Here is a 12,785-nt window from a genome sequence, read left to right on the forward strand (position 1 = left end):
TCTTTGAAACATGGTGTCCTGTTTTCCAGAAATGATGCAGCATCTGTTTGGGCTTTTCTAACGGAGCTTCTTGTTGGGTGGGGAAACATAGAATTGGGTCTGAGTTCATAATTTCCCTCGGGATGAATAAAGTATTCTGATATACCTGACCTTATCATTCTGCCGCAGATAGTGCTGCAGGTGGACTCAAACAGGACTTTCAGAATCAGATTATTTACAGGAAAAAATACTTCAACAAACATTTTTCCATCTTGGGTCCATAAACAACAATCCAGCAAATATTGGCCTTCCACAAAAGATTCACCCTCACAAACCCCGTTTCCACAAACATGCCAGGGTTTCCTGGTAAGTTTCAGTCACGAATTCTAAATATAGCCAAAAGTACAAGGTGGGAAACCGACTGAACCAACGATGTCAGGTGCAGAATGAAGGTCTTCCCTGTGTTTAATATGCAGTGGAGTCAGATGATGATGCGCAGGTGCACTTATTACCTACAGGTGTGCTGGAGCAAAGGGCGGGAATGCCAGAAGGATTGCATCCCTGCAAATAGAGGTTTGGTTAACATGCACCCAACACAGACACAGGGAGAAAGAGAGCGGAAGGGACTGCAGAGCGGAAGCGAAACAAATTGGAGGACCATGATAACGTATCCGTTTGTCAACCTGTCTCATAGATACCATGGGAATCTGCCACATCCAGAAACCCCGTATCCTCACACAGCGACAGACACTGATTTAAATCATTTTTAAGATTAATAAATATTGCTTTTGCTGCCGGTATTCCAACTCAAATTCAATGGAAATGTGAAGTCAAGGGATCATCAGAGTAAGGACAAATCATCCCGGGGAGGACACGAATGTGTGCACCAGATTAATGTCAGCTCAGCCCACGGTTACTGAGTTCTTCCCCTAAAAGCAGAAGAAATCTCAACCTTAGCTTGTTGGATTGCCAGTCCTATTAAAATGATTCTCCTGGGGATCATAAATGTCTGTACAGAACATCTAGTGATCCATCAAATAGTGACTAATAAATTGACAAGCTGGTGGCCTGACAAAAGACGTTCTTATTGAGCCAAGCTACTGAAAACGTGACGCAATTTAACAATATGTGAAGAGTTCATATTAAAGGAGACTTCCTTGGTCCAAATGCTGTTAAAGGGAGTAGAAGGAGTAGCATCTGTCCTCCTTATTTCTCTGTCTTGGACAATCTCGGGGTGTTTCAGTGGCCTGCTTACACTACTCGCCACAATTGTTCTATATCCTCACTCTACAGGAATGTGGGCTGACTTCTGAACCCCCAATTACTGACCACTGCCTCATGAATGCTTCTCTTCCAGTCCTCTTTTTTCCAATCTGATCCACTCCGTTCTTTTCATTTTCACTGCCGCCTTTTCCTTTCTGGCACTTCAATGCATTTGATTTCTTTTGTGTTTTTCTCATTCTGACAATTCCTTTTCTTCTCCTGCTCCTCATCTCGCCCCGTCTATTCCTCTACCCCTCATCTTTATTTCCTGTCTCAAAGGCTCGTTCAATAGTTTCCCGGCTGACTGACTCATCCTCAGTTATCCTTTTACTTTGAATGACTCATTATTCTCCGGTTTACATCAGTCACATTCACAAAGACACTTCCACAGATGGATGGTTTTACATAGCCATGTGCAAAGTTTCTGTTAGTGAGCTGAAGAGAAACAAAGAAATCAGGCTTCAGCTTTTAGCTCCAAACTGCATTTTGCCATGTCACAGTCTGGCCTCTCATCCAGAGAGAAAGACTACTTCCTGCCCAGAGCATGCTGGGATGGATGGCAGCCCATTTTCTTTTTAAATTTAATTTTCAGTCCACAAGCGTATCTTTCCTATCAAATTCAACATATTAGTGGACATGCAGTGGTACAAGAAACTGTCCAAATGAGATTTGAGTGGGATTTGTTCCTCATCTTTCAAAGCTCTTCCTGTTAAAAAGGAGTTCTTCTCCCCAACGATCACCAAGTGCTCGCTCACCAGTGAGCATTTGTTGTTTTCAGTACTTTACCTCACATTAAAAACCCTTGTTGATAAGAAGTGGCACTAATTTTGTTAATCTTTTAAAATGTTGATGTCTTTACCCAAATTATCGTTGTGGTCGTACCAAGGAACGTTTGAGTCCCTTTGCTCCATCAGCACAAGCAATCCATCGTAGGCAGCCACATGTGTGGGCTGAGTGGCCATCCCTCTTGATGAAGCGTGCAGCAGCTGAACAGCAGCTGAGTCAGAAAATACCAAACTGGGATTAATATCAGGGTGTGATGGGTACTATTGCACGAAAATCCCTCTGCACTGCAGCTCTGACCACAGCTATGCTCCGGGCAGCAGGGCGGTAGTAAAAGAGGACCATGATTAATTACTTTTGAGTAATCAGTAAACGTTTACCACCTCCTGCTATTACTCCTATAATGTGATACTTGAATATTTCAGCCTGTGATTAAAAAAGAAAACAGACAAAAGTTGACTGAAGTGATAAAACACACCCCATTTCCCTAAAAGATGCTCAGCTGTTTTGTTGCTATACTACCCCACAGTCTGGTGAAGCTTATCAGGTCTAATGTTAGCTTTACTCAGACAACTGACAAATTGTCAGTTGTCTGAGTAAATGTTTCTGCTTTGTAACAATATTGCAATGAAAAACTTTATTCACCATATTTCTAGAAAGAAAAGTAAGAAAAATTATGTTTGAGGTTAATCTCGCCAGTATTAAATGCAATAAAAAACACAGCGAGAAGAAAAACTGCTCTCTACAGCTAGTTTAGGGAACTGGGAATTGGGCCGCTGTCTTTCTGCAGGTGTTGGGCTTCAGGAAGAGAAGCTCATCGGCTTTTTTGAGCTACCAGGTGCTGTGTCCACGAGCTGCTCCCCAAGCATGGCTCCAGGGTTGGACCCCAGTAACCCTGTGCCAGCAAGATATTGTTCATTGAGTTTGTTTTATCACACCTCCGTTTGCTTTGGGCACACCTGCACAAAGATAAATGCAGGTATTCTATTCTATTCTATTCTATTCTATTCTAAAAATCACCCCAACTGCTATCATGAGGTGGCAATCCACCTGGAAGCTCGAGGAAGACAGAAGTATAGACATCACTGCTTGCTTGCACCAAGTGGTAGGGGATAGATGGATGAATGGCCAGTAAAATAAAACATGTAGACATCAGTACGCCAAATAAGGATTTGTATAGATTTAACCAGTTATGAAACATCCATACACATTCGTATCTGCAAGCTCACTGTCTTCTTTATGAGGTTTTTCGAGAGATGTGGAAGAACTGCATGTGTCACACAAACAAAGCAACGGTGTTACTCTGTTGGGTGTCGTGCATGTCTGAGAGATGGATTATGGCAATTCAATGAACACAGAGGCTACACAGAGACAAGCCAACAGCGTAGTTTCAGTGTTGACCTGTAACTGGAAAGTCAACTACCATAGCCAAGTTCTCCACAAAGACGAAGAACTACAAGAGAGGACAGAGAACAAGGAAGTACGAGTAAAGAGAACGGGTAATGACTGCAGTGGACAGTTTCAGTTTTATTTAATACTCAGTTTCACAACTTGACAACAAAGTGTATCTCATGACTGCTGTTTACCACCATGACATTACCCACTGAGTAACATTGTCTGAGTCTGTGGGGATTGACTCACTTTTGGAGCCAACCTCATGTGGCCATTATGGGAACTGCAGTTACACAATTTGGCAGGAGGCAACTGAAACATGTTTGTGTGTATGAAACGATAACATTTTAATATTATCACTTAATATTATCTCAAGACTTTGTGTGTGTTTGGGAGGGGGTAATTCATATAGTTATTTGTTAATAAAAATTATTTGTATGAATCTACAAGCATTTTTTTTCTGTCTTAAAATAAAACAGACAATTTTTCTTAAGTAATTTGTTTGCTGAAATTTGGACAGGTCACTTAATACTGTGGGTTTCTTTCTGTGTGAGCCTTTTTATGAAGGGACTGAAAATAAAAGTCGAACTATATCACAATCATGGGTATAAGCACACACTGCAGAGGCTGTCACACAAGAAGCATTTTATTATTCTAATTATTAGCTCTCCCCTCCCTTCCTCCCGTCTTTAACCTTGAATTTGAGGACCAGCTCGGATTCCTCTGGAGCTGCTGTTCGCCGCCGGCGAGCCTCTCCTCCACACGGACCCATTCCAGCACCCGCTCCACCTGTTCATGGTGAGCAGTTGGCATTCTTCAGGATACGTATTCACGAAAACACACACCACGAGACTCACACAGCATACATGCCACAGGACTGTAGACTCACTGTCTGGTTTAGCTTCTGTGCCGTCCACAGCATGTAGAGCAAAGACTTAAAATAGAAACAAAGTTACATCTGAAGGGATTCTTTAAAAGGTAAAAAAAAGATTGTGTTTATAGCTCAAAATAAGAACCAGACATTTGCCTTATTCATCAGGCTTCTCTTATTTAGCAAAGGTTAATCTTGTAGTTTGGTCACTGGATCTCTTGAGGCTAACTCTCTAGCATTTTTGAACCCAAACCAAGTCCATCTCCTATGCCACCCACTCTGTGACAAGTTTAAGTCCATGTGTGGTCACCCTTGCAGCAGGTCAAGTATCTCATAATTATGAAGGGTTGAAATACTGAAGCAAGCTTTGGGACTTTCTCACCTTCCTTCAATGAAAACAGAACATCTGAGGCAATGTATGCCTCTGTCTCTCAGAACAGTTCATCGAGGCCTCCAAATATACAAAATCTTTTCATTGCTGACACAATCGTGAAATAGTACACAAAACTCAAGTTAGCACCGTGTAACACACTGGTCCAGATTGTCCCAAAGCTACTTAATCAGTTTGAGATAATGTGAAGATGAAAAGAACATTTTGCTGCAACTAATGTGAAGTGTGGTTAGTGGTGGGACTTGGTGATGGAGGACTGGTAACAGCACTGGTGGTGAAGCATCCACGCGAACATACAAATGGACTGAGTGTGCTGGGAAAGAGGGGAAAGCTGGAAATTCACCTTACACTTATCCAACAGAACACGAGTCTGTCGTTTCTTCTGTTTTTCTGCCAACAGAATCTATGAGCAGCTGCAGTGGGTTGACTGTGACGTCTGCTCCAACATGTTAATCATAATGATTACAATTTTATTATAGCGAAATTCATAGGAAACATGCATGAAAATGAAAATTAGAAACATTTCAATCCAGATGTTGTTGTTTTCCTTTTTACTTATTTATGTTATTTCTCTTTTGAGTAACTTCTCTCCATTGTGTCAGACTCTATCAGGCAGGAAGGAGATTAGAGGGGAATTATGAATTGTTTACCATCAGAGGTGTCACACAGAAATAGCTTGTATAGGGTGTTGTGTGTGTGTGTGTGTGTGTGTGTGTGTGTCTGTGTCTAACTACAGCAGGTGCTGGCTTTCTGAACTTGATCTTTGCCCCTGATTTTATGAGGATGATCACATGTGCACACTTGAAGTCACAGTCACCCCTTCAACCTGAGGAATGAATCTCTCTGATTTGCTGCTTTAGTGTTTGTCCATATATGCCTGCATACGCCAACATGCAGACCTGTGCAAGTATAACACCTGTGGATAATCTCGACACATCTCCACTCTCTTAAAGACCCTCATTACTGCCATCAAGCTCCCCGTGTCTAATAATACACACCAAGATGTTTCTCTTTAAGCTTTCACACGAAGTGTTTATGTGTGTTGCCGTGTGGTGGGGGTTACAGGGAGGTGGCGATGACAGGTCCTCACATCGCTTCAGACTCAAACAGCAACATCCAAGCTGACCTCACGGTCTTTGTTATCAGCTGTAGCAGAAAACAGTTGCTTCACAAACACACTGACATGCACTCTGCAATAACAAACACATGGTTATTTGTATTTTACAGGATTTTTAGTCCCACAGATGACTTCATATTCCAGGGAAAGTACCAAATTTGGCATGCAGATCATTTTTTTGGTAAAGCCCGGAAACCTTTATAAGTTTTAGATGACCAGTGACTCTTAACTAGGCAACTAGACTTGAGCATTTTCATATCATCTTTAATGGCATGTGCAGGTGATGACTTTAGAAAGCACTCCTCACTACCTGCCCAACTCTCACTTATGACTTTTAGAAGCTGCTCAGGAGACAGAGTGGCCAATTAACTAATTGGGATGTTGGCAGGTCAGTCTCCAGTGTTACACTGGACATGATACTGAACCCCATAGTCATAGTTTTCAGTCATGTGACCTACTTGCTACCCTGGCGGGCAAAGCATTACTCCATTATGATTGCTAATAGTGAACAGTCAGTAGTACTGCAGGAAAACAGTGTCATCTGTCCATGGAGCAAAAAGGAAGATATGGAGAGAACCTATAATTCTGGGGACTTGTGATCCATATTTTGACCCGGTAGTTTTATTTAAAAAATATGAAAGATGTCATTGGGGCTACAGTTCAATGACATCTATGTACCTAGTTGAAAATCCCTTAGCTCACACTACTGCCAGTATGAAAGCAAAGTATGAACAGCTACGTGTACAAGTCGCAGTAGCCCCTGTGGACGCCATCAGAGTCGAGGGCTTTGCTCTCTGTTATTGTAGCGTCTTTACTGCATAATATAAAACTCCCTGAGGCGATTGTTGTTGTGATTTGGTGCTATATAAATAAAACTAAATTGAATTGATCTGGTGATTGAAATTCTGTAGTAATGGACATTTAGGTAAATATTTGTGGTCATTTTGAAAATTCGTATCATCTTACTGACCGCAGAGGGACCAGCCACAGATTTTGGTGCCTGTATTCACTTTGCTGTTGCACTTTTTTGTTAATTTTCTTGAAGCGTTAAAGAGAAATCTGTAGTGAATGAATCCAAACGTCTTACAGACTGTGAGGTGCATGACTAATGCAGCGAGCTATCACATTTGATAATATAGAGAAGAAAAACATGAAGTGATAAAGCTGATTACATTTCTGTGTCAGACTACCTCGGGGAGCAGCGTGAATGTGATGTTTACATTCTGAATCTGTAGACAGGTGTCACAGACCCTAACAACACCTGGCTGTGACGAGACGTGACACGAAATGTGTTGCACACTTTGGGAGAGTTTCCCCTCAGAGACACTCAGGATGTTTCACTGAGCTGTAAACATGGAAAACGACAGAAGTGATGTGTGAGGAATGAAATAAGAAAGGTTAACAGATAAATACGATGGCTGTTCACGCTGCTTGCTTTGGGTGCCTCTCTCCTGATTCACATCTCAAAATAGTCCCTGTTTATCTCATACTGGACCTTTGTCCTGCCCCAAGTTCATCCACTGAAAAAAACAAAAACAAAACAACAGTTTTAGCCAAGTTTTTCATGATTGGCTGCCTCTAACAAACAGAAGGTTTGGACATGGACAACAGAAGGGGGCGGGGCTTCTGTACTTAAAGGCAGAACTCTTCTTCTTAGATTACAAAAGACAGTAAAAACTAAAAAAATTGAGTATTTAGAATAGTTTGAAATCAGATTGGAATCAGAATTTTTCTCTTACTGTAATTACTTACATAATATATATATATGTTGACGTAATTATTGGAAATTTTAACTGTAGCATATATCACTGTAAAAGTATTCCTATATAATCAATTGCTGGGTTTAACTATGCTCAGAGGTTTTTGTTTAGTTGAGCTCATTAACTGTTAAATGTGTGTGGCTGGGGTGTGGTCTCTGTCCTGCTGCAGGTCCCAATCACAGCAGCAAATCTCCAACAAAACGTCCGAAAAAGAAAACTATCAAGGTGCTGCAGTGGTCCAGTTAAAGTCCAGACCTGAACCTGACTGAGACACTGTGGTGCATAAGGGACACAGTTTCACATGACTGTACAAACACATGGTTGCCATTGTTGCCAAGCAGTCACCTGTGGACATGTCTTTTCCTGCATAGGCTAAAAATACAGTGCTAATTGAACCTTTGAGGCCAGATAGCTAATATGCCCGTCAGCTGCTGCACACTGGACAGCTACAAAAACAAACACCTGTAGATCTAACAGTACACATTCACAGGACAGGAAGAGTTTTGTACCCTCAACAATTTTCTTGTAAGTAAATGAAGTAAAGTAAAAACTACTAAGAATAAACTGGAAACTCCTTTAATGCGAACTCTTTCCTTTGTCTCATCTCATCATTGTTAGTCTTCACAGTGGTCCAGCTTCTCTCTGTTTTTCTGTGAGGCTGCAGCTTCTCCGTGTCCTCTCGACCCGATGATGAACATGTTAATAAGTGTGAATCATGAACTGAAACAGTTTACGCCCCTCACTGCGGACCTCTCAGTTTTTCTCAACGTCTCCAAGCACAGCCAATGAGATAATGTTGCTGGGCAACTAATAAGTTATTTTCCAGTAAACTACATTTTGGACGATGCTGCCTAGCAACAAACTTTATTTCCATAAGTAATTTCCTGGAGGGAACACCTGAACCAGTATGTCGAGGAGCATCGGTGCTGTGGGTGGACGAGCTCTCGCTGCAGCTTCACACTGTTATGAGTCTTCAAGATCACAGACTGTAAATAAAAAATGAACATAGCTTCCAGGTCACTCTTAAATCCAGATTTAAGAGTGAATGGCTTCACTCTTAAATCTGGATTCTTCCTGATGGCCTGCAGCACAGAAACGCCCGGTTGTGCAGAAAACCATGAAAAGTAAAAAACATGGTAGTTTGATGCTGGATGTTCTTCGTCACATGACCCCAAAGGGAATTTGTGTCTCTGGCTGAAAATAAATGAGCCATTAGATTCAAATCTAACTGAATAAAAAATTATGTTTATTGTGTAGTTTGTGGTCTCTCGAGAGTTGAAAATGAGAGCAGGGCTTAGGCCTGCTTCATGACCAGTTGCTACTATATGAGCCACCAAAACACTAAGATAGCGATGGAAGCAAATCCTCTGCTTTAGGCCTCAGGTGGCCAGTCCACATCAACAGTCATCTCTTTATCTTTTTAAGGCTCTTTGGAGGGTGAGAGGAGAGAGAAGAAATAACAGAGGGACATACATACAGTTCAGCAACCATGAATCACAAACAGGACAGAACAGAGTAGACAGGAATGAATAGCATGCAAATATGGTGTATAAATGCATGTGGAGGGAAACATGGGGAGTGGAGAAGAAGCACTCAGTGTGTCATGGAAAGTCCCCCAGCAGCTCAAGCCTGTAATAGTAAAATTATGATTATAATGTGCTCAGTATTTTAAATACTACAGCTGAAGTTGATCTGTTCCTGAGCACCATCGACAGGTTGGAATGATTAAGTAGTCCTGCCTTTGTGATGCCAGCGAAGACACCCGCAAAGCTGAGGTTGGAGCGGTCAGCACACACTGGACACAACATCACAGAGAGGAAGGAAGGAAGAGGAAGTGACTCCAGCCTTCAGCAACAACTAAGTGTTGAATCATTTGCAGAAATACCCAAACTTATATCTGAAATCACACAAATTACTTCATCCCTGTCAGAGTTACGGCTCCGTCAGGCTGACGGAGGACGGTTGGGGGCTGCGCAGGCTGCAGCCACTTGTCAGAAGGCCAACAGTGCTGTGAATTACAACCGGACGGTTCGTCTCTCTGACTGAAGGATTATCTTCATACGATGACACACTCGTAAACAGTGCCGAGGAGCGGCCATCCATCTCACAGATGCAGCGCCCGCCCCCCCTCGAATGAGGATACCGGGTGAGATGAGGATTTACGTGGCTAATAATAAACTAGATATATTTCCAGAGAAGGAATTCTGCACAGGGTCTATTTATAATTACTGAATCCTATGATGTATCCCCCTGGGGTTCAACGCTCAGACTGCCGGCACGGGAACTGACACATACAGTATACAGACCTGTGATCTTCACACTCTCCTTTAGACTGCTGACATATAAATAAATAACATACATACAGACATATATAGGAGGAGGATATAAAATGGGTGTTTAGAAGAGGGAGTGGCAGTTTAAATAGGCACGAGGGGCTTTATTTTGGTGGGCTGCACCTTTTTTCAGTCAACATCAGCGTTGGTGTTGAAGCGGTGAGATACTCCTGTTCGCGCTCGAGCCATGGAGCTGTCAGCAAGGCGGTCACAGACTTCATCACAGAACAGAAATAACTGAGTGAGACGTTGTTGCTCACGCCTGTTCACAGCTTCTGGTCAGAGCTGCTGCTTCCAGAAAAGGATCCTCAGGAAATCCATCCGATGGCTGCGATTCTGTGTTGGTATCAAACACAAATATAAGTCAGTTCACAGATATGACACAGAACTTTGTGCGTCTATTTAGACAGAAGAGTTGAGCTTGAATTGCAAACTTTCAGCTTTATTTCAAGGGTTTCACAAAAGTGTTGTATTAACTGTTTTTATACACGGTTCCATATTTTAGAGGCAGAAAACTAATCGGACAAATGCACACAACTGTACATATAAAGACTTGTCATGGTCTGTGCTGCGGCAGGCAGGATGTAGGACCCAAAAGCAAAGGAATGAAACAAGGGAGGCAGCTTTATTTAAAACAACACAGAGCAGTGATGCAATGACACAACAAAGGACAGAGGAAAACACCGGGCTTACATACACCAGGGAGTAAGGAGGGAATGGGAAACACAGCTGTGACTAATCACACATAACGAGACGGAAAGGAAGCAAAACTGAAAACATTAACAAAGGACGTGAGACTAAGTAAAACAGGAAACATAAGACGGGCACGAGACGCGGATTTGACAAGGAGACACGGCTGACAGGGCGAACGGAGACAAGAGCCACTAACTGAGACAGGAACACGGCGGCTCAAAAAGGTGAAACACGGGAAGACACAGAAACCTAAGGACAAAAACTATCGCACAAACCCATAAAGAGGATCAAGACCCTGAATAACAACAAATCAAAGAATATTCATTCAAAACCTGAAACACAAATATTGTGTCGCAGATCCAGTACCGTGACAAGACTTTTGACTCTTGGGTGAAAAATAACCATTTGCCATCAGTGAAGCGTTGCATCCACGGACATCAGTGCGAGTGCTGTCTCTACCAACCTTTATTACCTTCAGCTGCTGCTTTTTTGTGGAAATACTGAACCCAGAGAGGTGACAGTCATCTTTAAAGAGCTATAAGTCTGCATCTGGAGGAGGGATGAGTGGTGGAGGTATAAGAGCCATTTGTTAGTGTGCTTGTCTTAGTTTTTACTTTGGATTTTTTTGCTTGATTAGTTTTGAGCCCACCCTTTACTCCCCACTAAGATCAAACTACACATTTGTGGTTCAGCAGCAAACCTTGCTTGTCGATGACCCTAAAGCACGGGGGAACTCCTCACCAGAGGAGGTGCACGCAGACATACAGGAAAACAAGGAGCACAGGAGGGAAAGAAGCTGCAAAGACTCCCACACTGAGCCCAAAACATAAGAGTGTACACAGATAACAGAGACCACGACTTGCTTAAGTTCGTTGTGTCTGAAACTTGGGCTGTCACGAGTCGAAAAACGTAGATACTTAGACAACTCTGACTGAAAGTGAACTAAGCAAGTCGCAGAGTCTCAGCTGATTAAACCAGACTGCTCTTTAATCAGGAACGAGCTCTTTGACCAACATAAACACTGTGCACACAACATGTGGATACAAAATTCCCAGCTGAACATTATCCAGTTAACAGGATACCTCAGCTGTGAAGCTTTTAGTGTGTTTAGTAACTGCTTATACAGCATTGATCCGCAAGCTCTTCATTGGACTCCTGCTTTCCTTCAGCCTCTCCTTCATGCAGTTCTCTCTGTAATCTGTAGGCGGTGCAGTAACTGTGAAGGTCTCCATTCAAAAAGATTTCCCCCTTTTGCCATCTATTTCAGTCACAAGGTCAGTTTTAGAAATAGCCCACAGCTAGGTTTTGCACTTTCAGAGGAACTGAGGGGTCGGAACAGCACAGAGCAAATATGAGTGACAGCCCAGTTTGATGGGAAGGGTCAAAAAAGAGCCAGAAGAAAGTCAGTGATTATTTAAGTTTGTATTTGTCTTTGTAATTTTTAGATTATGCACTTTATGGTATACATTACGAATATTGTACTTCATAATATTATACTACATATTGCATATCTCTATTTCCTCGTAATCAAAAATAAGGGACACACAGCCACCTGCAAATAGAAATCCTTCAGTACTTGAGACCCCCTCTGAAAACACTTATACCTGCCTGTTTTAATAGTTGAAACACCAAATATACCTTAAACTATCATCCTAAACACTTCCAGTCATCTTACAACAGGTCTGTCTTGAAGGTCTCGAGATATTTCACAGCCATGTCTGCTGATGCCTGTTCCTCAGCAAAGATACACACTCTTTTAAATCATAAAAAATGTCTGTAATCATGAAAATAAAATCGAAGTAACTTGCAAATATATTCGATATGCTTCATAAAAATCCACAAATAGATGAAATTTCATGACAGCTAATGCTTTGTTTCATGAATCTTTGCACAGAAGTGTAGGTTAAACCAGAGTCCAGAGTTTGGAGTTAACAACCAAAATCCACAGAGTGCATGTTCATGACTGATCGGTGCGACAACTCTGATTTATTTGGCAGTCAGAATCTTGAAGCCTCAGCATTTATCATTCATCAAAGAATTTAAATTTATTTATTTTTCTTATTTTCACTTCCCCTAATTCACCTGGCTGTCTGTGACCCAGCAGTGTGGCTCGCCCCACAGTTTGAGAACCAGTAACATATGAGTGACTGAGGTACCCGAGGTCATCACAGTGCATCGCTGTAAACAACGTGACGGTAATTTC

The sequence above is a fragment of the Copadichromis virginalis genome, linkage group LG13, assembly GCF_057382275.1.
Source record: "Copadichromis virginalis isolate Kocher_CV1m ecotype Utaka linkage group LG13, C_Virginalis_male_GT1.1, whole genome shotgun sequence".
Classification (NCBI taxonomy): Eukaryota; Metazoa; Chordata; class Actinopteri; order Cichliformes; family Cichlidae; genus Copadichromis; species Copadichromis virginalis.